This window comes from Myxine glutinosa, chromosome 7 (assembly GCF_964187855.1).
Source record: "Myxine glutinosa chromosome 7, kmMyxGlut1.1, whole genome shotgun sequence".
NCBI classification, from domain to species: Eukaryota; Metazoa; Chordata; class Myxini; order Myxiniformes; family Myxinidae; genus Myxine; species Myxine glutinosa.
The window spans coordinates 145,496,844-145,511,920 of NC_136267.1; the positions used below are offsets into that span (position 1 = coordinate 145,496,844).

The 15,077-nt window shown below is 42.1% G+C and overlaps 1 long non-coding RNA gene across 1 annotated transcript; it reads left to right on the plus strand.

The window, feature by feature from the left end:
- The first annotated feature begins 2,711 nt into the window (after positions 1-2,711).
- LOC144892844 (uncharacterized) lies at positions 2,712-9,209 on the plus strand. Its single transcript, XR_013623987.1, has 3 exons — positions 2,712-2,845; positions 5,767-5,877; positions 9,141-9,209. It is a non-coding gene; the product is annotated as an uncharacterized LOC144892844 (long non-coding RNA).
- The last annotated feature ends 5,868 nt before the right edge of the window (positions 9,210-15,077 follow it).

A 15,077-nucleotide genomic window follows, 5' to 3' on the forward strand; every position in this document is an offset into this window, starting at 1 on the left:
CGGTAAACATAAATACGAGTTCCCTTATGTTGTGCAACAGCCAACGTAAGTAATTGATTACGTGAACGTAATTGATTGATTACTTGCCAGTGGCAAGTTCGTTGAATGGTCCCTGAACCTGTCGGTTGTTATAACCTTGGCCGAGTCAAACGACCACGGACAAACCGTAGGTTGGTTGTAACAATGTAACAAACGAACCATAGGTTGGGAATAACAGCGTAGGCTTTGATGGGCGTAATGTTTGTGACGTGACAATGTCGATAGTGACGACGTCACAATGTGACGTCACTCAGGCTGTGTCCCATTTTTGTGGCGTTGAAGGTTATTTTCGTGCTGCTGTGTACATTCCCCCGTGCTGTTTGAACGAAAGAGTACGAGGACCGTCGAGGAATCAAGAAACAAGATATTAACACGAGGTGAGGCCGAGAAGTAGCAGAGATGTGCACAAAGTGTTAAACCACAAGGTGATGTCGGGGGTCACTGATGTCTTTACGAACTGGATTGGGGGTCATGCAACAGGAAACGAAATCAATGAGCCGACATCTTGGGACCATCAACAAAACATCACTTTGTCGTGTGCGCTGTGTTATAATCAGAGTATTGATTGTTTTTGTGAAGTTAAATCTTCAGTTTTTAGATTAGTTTTTAGATTTAGTGTAATTTGCTTAATTTTATTTATATGAATGATGAAGTACAATTGAATCTATGATTTATTTGGGGTCGGCCCACAACAAGGTTATCCTTTTTTGGCTGCCTCCCTCCCGTGCATGCATATTGCACTTCAAATTTGTTAATTCAGCTGAACCCCAACATCGTCTCGGTGAGAGGTGGTCCTTGAGACTTGAGCATTCACCCATCTTTCACAACTAATATTACCACGATGGTTGAGTGAACTGTCAGTGAATGCACCGGGTGATGTCTGGCAATCGAGGGGGTCAGCGCATATTGGGCGAACCTTGACCCATCCACCAGTCATGAAAAGTCTTGTTGAGCCATTTGTGGACCTGGAGACTCCCAGTGAGCAGGTGCGATTTCTTCTTGTGGGGCTTTCGTAAAGGCAAGGTTTACGCAACTCAACCAGTGAATATTCAAGATCTGCAAGAGTGGATTAAAGCAGCTTTTGGAGAAATTATTTGTCAGAATGCGACAGAAAATGGTCTTGGAGTATTGCAAAAGGATACACCCACTGCTTGAAAAATATGGAAATAACGTCGAAATTCATCACTAATTTTGTACACTTCTGAATTCAATAAAACAATATTTACCACAAAAACTTGAAATATGTACATATATCCTGTAAATATTTTGTTTGATTTTGTTTCTTAGCAACATATTTACAGGGGTTCAAAATTGGGAATAGATAAATGGCCCATCCTGTACACATGAGAGGGTGTGGCATGTGAGAGGGTATCAAATATAGCCTCCAAACTCCAAAAGTGCAACCTGACGTCGTCTTATTACAGTGTATAAGGGGATGTATAAAACTAAACTCCCGTCATTTTTTGACTATCTTTAAAATCATTATTTTATTAAAATTGAAATGCAGTCGGACCCCAACATCCGCGTTTCAAACATGCGTGGGACCCCGTGTATTCACAGTTGATAAAATAAGACATGCTTCTTCATACGCAGCCCTGTTCCCCACGTATTCGCGGTTTTTCATGGGCGCAAAAAAACCCATCTCCCACCAGCTGCGCATATGACACTTCTAAAAGCATCTTCTGTGCCTCACGCATAAAACAACTTCCAGCTATACATAAACCATTTCCCACCAGCTGTACACGTCACAGTTCTAAAAGCATCTTCCATGCGTCACGTATAAAGCCACTGTACATGCGTAACCACACGGTTTGACATTCTTTTCGTGGGTGTTTTGCGGGTTTTTTGCGAGTGTATTCACGATTTTTCTGATCTGCTCTGACATTCACAGCCCTGTGCTTCGTGTATTCTTGTTTTTTTTGCGGGCATATTCACGGTTTTTCTGACATGCTCTGACATCCACAGCCCTGTGCCTCACGTATTCTTGTTTTTTGTGGGTGGGTGTATTCTCGGTTTTTCACGGGATTTTTGATTTTCCCTTATTCGTCACGAACTGCCAAGAACCTATTTATCCCCCATTTTCCCATTGAAACAGTGTCTCCACATTCACGGATTTGATATTTGCGGTATTTTCCAGGAACATATCCTCCACAAATGTCGGGATCAAACTGTATCGACCTGAACACTGCATGGGGTATCGTGTTCTATGAACTCTCTAGTTAATGCATGGAATGGTTTCACTAGAAAGGTAGTGTCAGCAGAAAGAGTAGATAAGTTAAATTTTGAGTAGATAGGTATCTGTATGCATTGGGGTACATGGATATTTGCAGGTTGTATGTGGATGGGTGTTGGCATCTGATGTTGGTGTAGCCCAGGAATGTTGGCCAAATGACCTCCTGTGCCAAAGTTCCTTGTCTATCCTTGTATATTCCTCTATATACCATCAGCACTGCACCATTTGGCATATTATTATCCCAGTATAACATAAAAGATCCAATCCAAAGCACATGACCTTGTTGCGTTTGTGCCTCACCACATTGGTGTGGAAAGTAGAATTGTTATGTTGTTTGAGTTGGTGTTTTCATTTGCCATGCACATTGGCAGGGTCTGTTAGAAGTTCCAGGGACGATGTCTTCTCCTGAACACGAGCTTCAACTCCAGTGGCCGAAAAATATCGGATATGCAGCTGGACTTGGTCAGGCGATGAAGGAGGCAAACAACAGCTACATCAGCGCTGTTCTTCAGTGTTTATTCCACACTCCATCTCTTGCAGTTTACTTCTTATCTCGTGAACATTCCAAAAACTGTGAGTGCCATCACTATTTCCAGACTTGTTTTGATTGTTTTAAACTGTCTGCAGCAGTAATTTAAAGTTTTGATATCATCACAAGATTTCCACAGTCCATCCTTGATCCAAAATCACATGCATGACTTCAGAGATGGCCAAACAGCCAACTGAGGATAACATGGCAATGAGAAATAACTTTTTTCACTTCCTGCTTCATTGTGCATCTTTTTCATACATATATGCAAAGTGAAAGGTTTGACGATAAGACGGAATCATTCTTGGTTTTTGAAATATGCGCTTTCTCCTTTAAATGAGATTTAAGCAAATTAATGATGAAATCAATCAAGTCGTTTTCTTTCAAAGCACTTTTCATCTATCATATAAAACACAATGTCAGTTTGTGTTTGTACATATGTCCGTCCCCTTTCATAAGGATAGGTTTTAAAGACCAATCTTTTAACATGAATGTGTGCTCACTACGGTCTATTTTTTGAGGATAAAAAAACTCGAAAAACAATTTCCATGAAAGAGCAATTATGTCTCTTCTATTGGAAATGTAGACGGTGGCTTGCAAACCGAGCATCAAGGGCGGTGTACAGAAGCGTTTTTTAAATAACAATAAATACAAGGCGCAGGGAGGTGAAATTCGCTGCATGTGATGTGCAACATGCGCAGAGTAAAACAAGTGTTCATTTAAAGCTGTAGAAAGTCGAATAAAGAAAAAAGATAAAATGAACAGATGTTTGGAACTACAGAACTTTAAAATGCAATAAAACAAGCACGACATAATAAGAATATCCAAAGCTTTTGGTGCTGTATTCTTCAAGGTAAATCACAATAAGTTAAAGAAGGAAGTGAAAGAGTGTCCATATATGAACATGTCTATGTGAGATCGACACTGATTGGTTGTCCAGTCATGACTTAATTATTATCCGTACACCCATTGGTTGACTCAGGCACCACTATCTCTGGCTCGGATTGGCTGGAGCAGAGTTGAGAGTGGATGACTCACCATTTGTCATTGCTCATCTGGTGTGTTGAAGAATCATTGTATTGTATTAGGGCAAAAAACGATATATAGCACGACATCTCAAAAGGTTTTGGACGGATTCGGACAAAACTTGGTGGGCAGGTTGGGCGTGTGACATAGTCAGGGCCCTTAGGGATATTTTGGTTCAAATTCTTCCAAAAGCATCAAATTTGGCGCAGATGTTGCCCATGCCATACTCTTTCGATTTTTGACGGGCGCCAAGGGCGGTATGATCCAGGGACCATACCGGTCCATCCCACCATGTCACCTGACCTATGACGTCATAATTAGGATATGCATCCAATCACATGGCGTACTATAAGTGGTCAAAGTTCAAAATGAATCGATCGAAAAATGAAGGCAGGGATCCATTTTTAAGGTTTTCATAAAATCCAATATGGCCGCCAGGTCACATGACCTATGACGTTATATTTATGACATGTATACAATCATGTATACATGAACCCGGATCATGATCGCACAAAAATTAAACACAAGGATATGGCATACAGTTCAAAACATCAAAATCCGTACCTTTGTAATTAGACTGATGAACTGCATATGCCTGAAAATTAGGAAACAGACATGTAAATATTTCCTCTAATTGTCAAAAATAAGGTCAGAGTTCGATTACCCAACTCAGAAACATAAAATGGTGAACCTCGTGTAAATCTTGACAAAAAACGCAAAAACCGACATGTTTGACTCAAAAATGACCTTTAAGATGACCTTGAGGGTTGACCTTGACCTCGTATCATCAAAATAACATCATAATTGGATTCCTCGACCTCGAAAACCCCTGAAAAGTGGTATCATACATGATTCCAACCCTTTTGGTTATTTAACTGATTTTCCTCTAATCCGGGTGGCGGCCATTTAGTATTTCGCCAATATGGGGCCCCCGGAGGGGGGGGGGCGCCCGTCTTGGCGCCCGTCAAAAATCGAAAGAGTATGGCATGGGCAATATCTGGGCCAAATTTGGTGCTTTTGGAAGAATTTGAACCAAACGGCCCCAAAATATCCCTAAGGGCCCTGACTAACAAGGATGAATTGATTCGATTTGGGTGAAGATTCGAATCCGGATCCAGACACGAGAATTCTTTTATTTTCTACGCGATTCTTCACCATTGGGGTGGGGGGCCGAAAACGATATAAAGCATGATATTTCAAAGGGTTCTGGATGCATTATGACTAAACTTGGTGGATGAGTTGGTTAGACGACAAAAACAAGCCGATTAGATTTTGGTTCAGGTCCGAATCCAGATCTGGCATATCAGTGGTATACAAAACCTAAACTGGTCAGCCTGGCGGAGGTGTGCTCTTTACCGAGTGCGTCATAGTTTTCTTATGTTGTGCACTTATCAATATTCGGAATTGTGTTACTTTAAGAGCCTTCAACATCCACAAGGAAATGCTAGCATATGGGAAAGCCATGTTTACCTTCATCCCAAGCACAGTGCACTGTTTGAGCCAACAGCCTGTCCGTAAATCACCAGGTTGCCAGTTTAGAGTCAAGGCAGGAAATAAGCCAACACTAAGTTAAGGTGATTTTGCTTCCTCTGAGCTTTCCTGTCACTTCTCCAAATGGCACCTGTTGGAACATGTCTCTTGAAAGATGGCACTCCGTCATGCAAGGAAAACGTTTGGGTGATCCCACACTTGCCAGCCTGACAATTACTTTTGTGTTACTTGCATTTTCCTGATGGAACAAGGCCATCACAAACTTGATTATCCACATATAAATTGTCATACAGTGGTGGTGGAGAGGAAATAAGGGAGACATTCACGGTGTTTGGCAGGAAGTTAGAGGAGGCTTTCTGAGAGTTGTGAAATTTGAGTGAAAAGCTCAGAATAAACGTCATGTTCAAATGATCCATTTTGGATAACATCTTCTTTTGTCCTTTTTCAGGTGAACAAGGTGATTTGTGCACGATGAATTGCATGGAGGAGCTTGTTTGCAACATGTATAAAATCGGTTGCCGGGTCGTCTGTCCTTCATGGTTGATCAGAAAAATGTTCCGTAAGTTCAACTTTTTATCGTTGGCAATGGGCACCCTGCATATATAGGTTAAAACACATCAGTACGTAAAGTGTTCTGGGTACCTTGAAAACGAAAACACATAAGATAATAATGTGCATGTGTGTGAATAATTTGTTTTAAAAAATTAATAAAGTTTCTACTATGTATCAACCAACTGCACACATGCTGGGTGTGATGTATTCTTCAGGACAAGCATTGGACAAGCACGATGTGTGTACACATTATAGGCAACAAATGATATTATTAATTATATTATTATTATTAATTGTTATGAATTCTTATAATCAATTATATTATTTATTAATTATTATAGGCATTGTAGGCACTTTCTGCAACTGGATTGCAAATTTTTTCATGCAGCTGGATGAATCAAGTGGTCCCTTTGAAACCGAGAGACGTTAACTGCATTGAAAATACATTACTTCTTCATGCAGCTGTAGGAATCAAATTGCCCCCCCTTTATATGAACTTTTCTAGAGCATTACTTGGTTCCTCCTAAGAACACAAGGGTAGTCCAGCATGCACACGAGATTTTTTGAATGTCCCTTATTTTCTATCGTTTGGTATTTTCCACAAGCCATGGAATGTCCTTTCTTTTCTGTAGTTTGGTATTTTCCACAAGCTATGGAATGTCCCTTCTTTTCTATACTTTGGTATTTTCCACAAGCCATGGAATGTCCCTTCTTTTCTATACTTTGGTATTTTCCACAAGCTATGGAATGTCCCTTCTTTTCTATAGTTTGGTATTTTCCACAAGCCATGGAATGTCCCTTCTTTTCTATACTTTGGTATTTTCCACAAGCTATGGAATGTCCCTTCTTTTCTATAGTTTGGTATTTTCCACAAGCCATGGAATGTCCCTTCTTTTCTATACTTTGGTATTTTCCACAAGCTATGGAATGTCCCTTCTTTTCTATAGTTTGGTATTTTCCACAAGCCATGGAATGTCCCTTCTTTTCTATAGTTTGGTATTTTCCACAAGCCATGGAATGTCCCTTCTTTTCTATAGTTTGGTATTTTCCACAAGCCATGGAATGTCCCTTCTTTTCTATACTTTGGTATTTTCCACAAGCTATGGAATGTCCCTTCTTTTCTATAGTTTGGTATTTTCCACAAGCCATGGAATGTCCTTTCTTTTCTATACTTTGGTATTTTCCACAAGCTATGGAATGTCCCTTCTTTTCTATAGTTTGGTATTTTCCACAAGCCATGGAATGTCCCTTCTTTTCTATAGTTTGGTATTTTCCACAAGCCATGGAATGTCCCTTCTTTTCTATAGTTTGGTATTTTCCACAAGCCATGGAATGTCCCTTCTTTTCTATAGTTTGGTATTTTCCACAAGCCATGGAATGTCCCTTCTTTTCTATACTTTGGTATTTTCCACAAGCTATGGAATGTCCCTTCTTTTCTATAGTTTGGTATTTTCCACAAGCCATGGAATGTCCCTTCTTTTCTATACTTTGGTATTTTCCACAAGCTATGGAATGTCCCTTCTTTTCTATGGTTTGGTATTTTCCACAAGCCATGGAATGTCCCTTCTTTTCTATAGTTTGGTATTTTCCACAAGCTATGGAATGTCCCTTCTTTTCTATAGTTTGGTATTTTCCACAAGCCATGGAATGTCCCTTCTTTTCTATACTTTGGTATTTTCCACAAGCTATGGAATGTCCCTTCTTTTCTATAGTTTGGTATTTTCCACAAGCTATGGAATGTCCCTTCTTTTCTATAGTTTGGTATTTTCCACAAGCTATGGAATGTCCCTTCTTTTCTATACTTTGGTATTTTCCACAAGCTATGGAATGTCCCTTCTTTTCTATACTTTGGTATTTTCCACAAGCTATGGAATGTTCCTTCTTTTCTATACTTTGGTATTTTCCACAAGCTATGGAATGTCCCTTCTTTTCTATAGTTTGGTATTTTCCACAAGCCATGGAATGTCCCTTCTTTTCTATAGTTTGGTATTTTCCACAAGCCATGGAATGTCCCTTCTTTTCTATAGTTTGCCACATGGCACATACCATATAACGGGGCCTTTTCTATGCCCCAGGCATTTTTCTCAAGAATGAGTACTGGTTTACTGGTAACAGGGGCAATGCATCAGTGGCACAGCTGCGCTTCCAAAAATAATGCAACCAGCAGCCACATGCTGCACACCAAACAAGTTTATTAACCATCTAGGACCAAGCAATACTTTTACCATGAATTGAATGGAATTCAACATCCACATCCCTTTTTATAGGAATTAACATCTGATCCGATGTGCCATACACTGTTACAGAGTATTGGTTCTGCCGAAGCAGTTTCTTGATCTGGGGTCATGCTGGGTGGTTTGCCAACCCTCTACCAGCAGTAGTTAGGGTAATAATTTGGAATCTTTATATTTCTCAATACAAATTCAGGTGGGACTGCTGGCTTTACACAACCTCTCCCCCCCAACCATTCCCCTCCCCCCCCCCCCCCCCCATCGTTTACATTCCCCAAGGGCAGTCTGATATGAGCTGCAGAGCCCACCTGCTGGCACAACATCAGAATGGCCATTTTAGTTGGATTAATCTCCACAGAGAGCATACATTCATGACCAGACATTTCGGAGGTGAACATAACTCCAACTAAGCAAAATAATCTTGTCCCTCGGTCTATATACCTGGTTTTCCAAAGAGCTTTCACGTTCAAGTACAAATTTCGCTCGACTCAGTTTATCTTCTTGAGATCTGACAGCAAATTGGAAACATTCAACCCAACATAATAGGCCAATTCTATTTTGATTCTATAAAAATCTTGCCACATTTCTGTCCTTTTTTTTTGTATACAAGATCGAGGCTCGTGTAAGAGCTAACATTAATCACATAAAAACAAACTGACACATAAAACATATGATAAAGGGAGCGGGAGACAAGATGGGGGGAGAGAGGGAAGCACACAAGTACAACATTTGAGAGCAGGGACATCGAGAGATCTGTGGGAGGGAGAGAGCTTGGGGGAGTAGGCATGTGAAAGGGGGGCGGAGGTGGGAGAGGTATAAAACACATGGACACATGCAGGCAGATGTCTGTCTTCCTCTCTAGACTTTCAACATCTTTTTTCACTTTCAACAACAAAAACTTTTTTGACATCCAACATTCTCACCTCCTCACATAAAACCCACTTTTGTCACAAGCCGACACTTGACAGACTATATTATGATTGCTGGCTGCTAAATCTTTATTTTCTTTCACTTTCGGTCCGTGTTTGTTTTTATGCAGAAGTCCAAAGGAATTTCACCTTATTTCAGGAACGAGATCCCTTCAATTTACTGCAATGCGTTTTGAAGGAACTTCATCAAGATTGCTTTCATGGAGACAAGTAAGGCCTTTGGGTGTGTGGGGGGAGGTGTGATGTAGTTGGTGTTTCAAAAAGGTTTGATTGCCTGTTTGGTCGGATTGAAGGGAGGGAGGAAATTTGACTTATGATGATGTTGGCTGCTTTACATGTTGGAGTGATCTTTTTTTTCTCTCTCTACAAGAGAGAGGCTCATTGAGGGAGCTAGGTTAAATTGACAGTGGGGTAGTGGGGAAGTGGGGCAACAATTGGCCACTACGGACAAATAAATAGCAAACAGGAAAGGAAGAGAGGGAGAAGGGATGAGGGTGAACCTTGATCCTTTCTACCCCCTCTAATTTCACCCCAAATCCACTTTTTGAGGTGCCGACTTCTTTCCTGGAAGTCCTTGGTGTCCTTGCGTTTTAGACCTATCCTGCCCCCCCCCCTCCCCAGGCCCTCTCCCTCCCACACATCTCCCGATGTCCCTGCTCTCAAATATTGTGTTTGTGTGCTTCCTCCCCTTCCCTCCCCATCTTGTCGACCACTCCCCTTTTTATATACTTTGTTTGCTTGTTTGTTTGATTTGTTTGTTTGATAAATGTTAGCTCTTTCACGAGCCTCGACTCTATACAAAAAAAAACAACTGAAATCAGCAAATAAGAGGGTCAATGGGGCTAGGAAGGGTTAAAGGGAGTAATAAAGATCATGGAGCAGGATGGGGGATGGCATGAGGTGGTGTTGCAGTGCCTCCTTGAACCCTTTTTACTGCAGGCTATGCAGTCACGTGAAAAAGTAAGTACACCCCCATGCAAAGTTTTGACTTTTTCAACATATTTCAACATACAGCTATTTGATCTTCATTTCAACAATATTGATAGATAAAGGTGATATAATATAACAAATATCATTGAACATTTCCATTTTGTAGTCCATTGTATAATTTAAATAAACATAAATGCAAATTTCGCATGTGGAAAAAGTAAGTACACCCTTGGCTCCAATAGGTGGTATTGCCCCCTTTGGCAGAAACAACCTCAAGTAGGTGTTTCTTACCAGTCTCTGACATTGACTGGGAGATATTTTTGCCCACTCCTCCGTGCAGAATTCTTTCAGCTGTGCGATAGTTGAGGGGTTTCTTGCATGCACAGCTCATTTCAAATCCCCCTACAACATATTGATGGGGTTTAGTTCCGGGCTTTGCCTTGGCCATTCCAGAACCCTCCATTTCTTTCTTTTCAGCCATTCCTTGGTGGTTTACTGGTATGTTTAGGGTCATTGTCATGTTGCAAGGTCTACCTTCGGTTGAGCTTCAACTTTCCGACAGATAGCCTCACATTATCCTCAAGCACCCTCTGGTCAATGAAGAATTCATAGTGGATTCTATAATGGTCAGCTGCCCAGGCTCTGATGCAGCAAAGCTGCCCCAAACCATAATATTTCCACCACCATGCTTTACAGTTGGTATCAGGTTCTTGTGGTCAAATGCTGCCTTTGGTTTTCGCCAAACATGTCTTCTGGTACTGTGGCCAAATAGCTCTACCTTTGATCATCTGTCCAGAGCACATTGTTCCAGAAGTGCTGGTCTTTGCCAAGGTGTTCATTGGCAAACTTTAGTCTTGCCTTGATGTTCTTTCTGGAGAGCAAAGGTTTCCTTCTGGCACACCTCCCATGTAGATCTAATTTGTGCAGCCTCTTTCTAATGGTAGACTCATGCACTTTGACATCAACAGTGGCAAGAGCTACCTGTAGGTCCTGTGATGACATTCTGGGGGTCTTCGAGACTTCTTTCAGCATCTTGCGGTCTGCTCTCGGGTTGAAACTTGCTGAAGTGGCCTGGCCTGAACAAGTTGGCAGTTGTTTGGAATCTTCTCCACTTGTAGATGATCTTCCGGACAGTCGAGTGATTGATTTCAAATTGTTTGGAGATCTTTTTAAATCCCTTCCCAGACTCGAAGGCATCTATAACCTTCTTCCTGAAGGCCTCAGAGAGCTCTTTTGATCTCGGCATGGTGACACTGCACACTTCAACAACAAAGAGCAAACCAAACTAAATGTCTGAGGTTTAAATAAGACAGGTTCCTCCAAGATCCTCTCCAACGATGTTCTCATCATTTGCACCTGAGCTGGTGCACCTGATTCTAATTTTAGGTATTTGAAGTAGTGATACATGTGGGTTGTGGGGGTGTACTTACTTTTTCCACATGCGAAATTTGCATTTATGTTTATTTAAATTATACAGTGGACTACAAAATGGAAATGTTCAATGATATTTGTTATATTATATCACCTTTATCTATCAATATTGTTGAAATGAAGATCAAATAGCTGTATGTTGAAATATGTTGAAAAAGTCAAAACTTTACATGGGGTGTACTCACTTTTTCACATGACTGAATATATATATATATATATATATATATATATATATATATATATATATATATATATATATATATATATATATATATACAGACGTAGCATTTAATATGGAATATTTTTTTGTGGGGGTGAACTTACTTTTCAAGATGTCTTAGAACCAAAAGTTCATTGGGATTATGTTGAAATTATTCTAGATTTTGTTAATGTGACCTTTAAAAGAAACAAAAACCACATTTGACATTTTGAAACAAATAAATTGATCCTTGAAAGTGATGCAAACTGATATCGAACTCAATTCATGGACAGTACTGTGTTAAACTTCTGTACGTTTTCCAGAAGTATCTCTTTATTTTGCACATTAGCCAAATTTTTTTAATAACAAAAACCAAAGTTAAATTACGACTGGGATTACGGACAGTAAAATTACAGTTCAGTACTTCGTGTAACCCCCACGAGCATTCAGTAGAGCACGTACACGTTGAGGCATGCTGTTCACGAGATTTGCCAAGGTTTGGACAGGAATCGCTTGCCATGCAGTGACAATAGCCTGCTGCAATTCACGCACAGAGGTCGGCTGCTGGTCCAAGTGGTCGATTTGACGCGTTAATTCTGCCCACAAGTTCTCTATCGGATTCATATCCGGGGACATTGGAGGCCACTCCATATGCTCTACACCACGGTCAGAAAGAAAGTGTTGGATCATGCGAGCACGATGAGGCCGTGCATTGTCATCTTGGAAGACAAAGTTTCCTCGAAAGGCTGCACAAACAAATGGAAGCAATGTTTCTCCCAGAATGGCCCTGTGCTTGAACTGGTTCAGGTTTCCATTCAGAACAACCAGGTCAGTTTTGCCCCCTGCATGAAAAGCAGCCCAAACGGTCACCCCACCACCTCCAGCTTGGAGTCTTGGCACTATACAATCTTTGTTGTAGGCTTCATGCACTTGCCTGCACACTCGGACGTGACCATCTTGACGATAGACCAGAAATCTAGACTCGTCACTGAAGATCACGTGATTCCAGTGTCCTGGCTGCCATTGACGGTGCTCTCTGGCCCACTGCAATCGGCACTGGCGGTGTTGTCTGGTCAGGCGTGGCTTTCTCAGGGGACGCCTGGCACGATAGCCTGCTTGAACCAGTCATTGGTTGACTAGCCTTCTGGATACAGGCACATTTGTCAGTTGCTGCCACTCAGCCCTAAGCCGATTAGCTGACTTGGTACGGCCATTGCGGACCAACCGGTGCAGCTGGCGATCATCCCTCCTTGTGGTTCTGCGGGGATGTCCTGGCCTCGGTATTGGAGTAGGGACACCCATCTGAGCATTTCGTTTCAGGATCTTTGACACCTGACCTTGAGTGATGCCATACTGCCGAGCAATAGCACGCTGTTTCATGCCGTAATTTCGTAAAGCCACCACTCCATGACAAACAGCATTGGTGAGTTGACGGACCATCTCCAGAGGAAGCGGCAATAACTTTTGGAGATGTGCAGCAGTTGTTTTCCATGAATACAGAACGCAACAACCCTTGTATACCCGACTGTGAAGCCAATCATCAAATGCACCTGTCCGTACATTTTGCCACGCCACCTGTGATATAATCCTGTTGTTGACTTCTTGCTGCGACAGACAATCAGTGACATGGTTCTTTCAACAAATAAATCACCAAAGTGTAAAAGAAACTAACTAGATTGATATACTGAGTTAAGAAAGTAAACCCGTTAAGAAAAAAAAAAATTCCATATTAAATGCCATGTATGTATGTATGTATGTATATATATACAGTGGAACCTTGACTTATGAGTTTAATTCGTTCTGTGACCGAGCTCGTAACTCAATTTGCTCGTTTCTCAAATTAAATTTCCCCATTAAAATGCATTGAAATGCTATTAATCCGTTCCAGCCCGCCAAAAACCACACCAATTTTTTTTTAAATATACAGTATATATAAAAATATCTCGCGCTTTATATTTCACCTGTATGCAGCATACAAGTTGGCTGGATGGCCTGGACTGGAGGTACGCACACTTGACTCTAAACTGTCCAGCCTGGGTTTGAATCCCGACCCAGCTATAACCTGTCATGGGTGAATCACAGGCAGGGTGATTCATCAATGTGTGTACCGCTAAACTGGGTGCCCCGTTTGCGTCCCATTAGTTGTTGGATGTTAAGGATCTCACCGTGTTTTCCACAAAGAGAAGGCGAGCTATCGCCGGCACTCTGAACAAGTTGTGGCCTGGCATGCTCTTCTCCTCTGCCGTTATATACGTCCTCCTCGGCATCTTTTTCCAGAAGAGCCCTGTCTCGTCACAGTTGAAGATTTGCTGGGGGATGTATCGTTCGGCTTCTATCAGTTCGGCAAAAGTTATAATAAAATCTTCAGCTGCCTTCACATCCGTTTTATGGCCGAAGCCTTTTTTATTATAAAAAAAGGTAAAAAAACACGCTCAAGAATCAAATCATCAATAAAACCATCAATAAACCCATCACCATCACCACCACCATCACCACCACACAAGATCCCAGGAAAATCAAAAACCAAGAAATCAAAAGCCAAGAAACGAGATATCAAACAATAAATAGGAAATCAAAGAGAGAAAGCAAACCGGAGATCAGAAAACGAAAGAAAACAGGGTTCAAAGACCAAAATGAAAATCAAATCACACTCAATAAACCATAAATCATAAAAACCAAAGTTCATCATCCCTAGCCCAAACCCCCAAAACCCCTCTCCCACCCCAGGCAACAGACACCTAACTCTAACTAACCAAAGGGGGGGAGAAAGGAAAGAAGACCCTATCCCCCCTCCCACCCCCCCGAAAACAACCAAAGAAGGGACACCTTAAAACAATAAGGGTCAAGGGGCCTTTTTTCCTTTACATACCGAAATCAACAACCGGCTGCTAACCGCAGCCGGGAACATGCAGCCACAAACACGTTGAGGGCTCGACCCACCGCTGGAAATAATAATGAAAGAAAATAAAAATCAAACCAAGGCAAAATCAAGATAAAACAATAGGAAACCCAACTGCCCCCACCCTCCCCAGGCCGCGCCCGGGAGGGCCCACCCGGAAGATGCCCCACAAGGAAGGCCCCGGCTCCCTGAGCTGCCCACGAGGCGTGAGTGTCCCAATGAGAATCACCGCCCGACAGGGCCCGCAAGCACACCTGCCGGAGCACCCCCAACCTTTCCAAGCCCGGGCGGCAAGCTCGGTCAGGGACTACGGCTGCACATGACTGTCGCCCGCACATTTGGAAGTAACCTCCCGCGGGACCCCCCCCTTCACCACGGAAAAGCCCGGCCGTATTCTCCGCTCCAGGGAGGGCTTTACGACACACCTGACGCATCGTTGCGGCCAGCACCCCGCCCCGTCGCCCGCAGGCTGTCGCCAAGCCTGTACCTTTGGAGGCAGGAATGGGCCATGCCCCATATCTGCCCAGGATCCAACCATGCCCCGGTATGGAAACCTCTGGTTCTCGCTCGCCACAAGACGGTCTTGAT